Consider the following 1,514-nt stretch of genomic DNA (forward strand, 5'->3'; position numbering starts at 1 on the left):
GTATCATTATTTTTGTATTTATATATTTATCAATTGTGTTTAAGAAATAACAGTCATGAATAGTTCAATACATCTCAATAATGGGAAAAGTTAAATGTCAAAGAATGCTTTTGAGGAATGAAATCCAATCACAGTATAGAGTGACAACAAGGAACCCACATAATGAAGCAGCAGCAGTAGTAGTAGCTAATGGAGGAATATGCACTGTGAAACGTTGCCCTCTCATGGAACATTTCAGCATATACACCAAGCATTTACTTAGCCTTTGGAGAAGTTTAATGTACGTGTTTCGGTTGTCATCAAGCAGTTGTCAGCATAATGGGTTTTAAATGTGTTGCCGGAGGGGATGAATGATCACAAACATACTACCTTTTTTTTTACTTAAATAAAAGTATTAATACTGCAATGTAGAAATATTCTCTTTCAAGTACAAGTCCAGAATTCAAAATATACTTGAGTAAAAGTACAAAAGTATTGGCATTAAAATATACTAAAAGTACTCATTATGCAGAATGAAGTTGTCATGTCTAAAATGTTCTATTTTTTTTAAATTGAAAATAGCACATCTACAAGCTCACACGTTGTGAGTTTGTAGTAACAATGTAACTTTTATGAATACATTTTAATTTTGCCCAATCTGTATGGTAGAGTGTGTTAATACACTTATACAACTGGGTGGTTCTATTTTGTCTCCCTGCTCTTCTATTGAGACATTTATATCGTGTCAAAGGTCATGTCTCACCTAGACACAGGATCTGACACAACGTTTGACCTGATGGTCAAGATTCAATTTATCCCCCGAGCAAGCAGGCAGGCTCTATTAGCTCAATGGTAAAAATGTACAGCACTTGCGCAGGACACCGAGTTCAAATCCGGTGTAGAAGACGAAGGTTAGTTAGTGCAGCATTAAGGTTTTCTAGACCATTGGTTCTCAAAGTGGGGTCCGGGGACCCCCAGGGGTACTTGAGGGGGTTCCAGGGGGTCCCCAGCTAAATGATGGACAGGAACCAAATGGACCCTTATGGGTCTGTAACTCTGAGAGTGTACAAATGGAACCAAATGGACTCTAACGGGTCCATTTGGTTCCATTTGTACACTCTCAGAGTTAAATTAACATTGATTTTACAATATGAATTGGGGTCCCAGAGACATACATGCCATTAAATGGGGGTCCGTAGCCTAATGCATGTCAAACTGGGGGTCCTTGAAATTAAAATGGTTAAATCACTGCTAGAGAGCCGTAAAAAAATCTTCTCTTATGGGGGTCCCTGGCTTATCTTTTCAAATGGGGGTCCGCGGTCTAATAAATGTCTATTTGGGGGTCCCTGGCACGAAAAAGTTTGAGAACCACTGTTCTAGACTGGTTGAGCAGTCGGATAAAACGGTTCCCTGTTCCATTTGTATCCGTAAGATGTTTAGGCACGTATACTGCATATCTCTGGCCTCAGGGTATAGGGATTGGAGACACATCCGTTTAGGATTGTGGGGAGTGTCACCTATAACCAGTATAATTT

Source organism: Gymnoscopelus microlampas (genome assembly GCF_963454915.1).
Source record: "Gymnoscopelus microlampas genome assembly, chromosome: 6".
Lineage (NCBI taxonomy): Eukaryota > Metazoa > Chordata > Actinopteri > Myctophiformes > Myctophidae > Gymnoscopelus > Gymnoscopelus microlampas.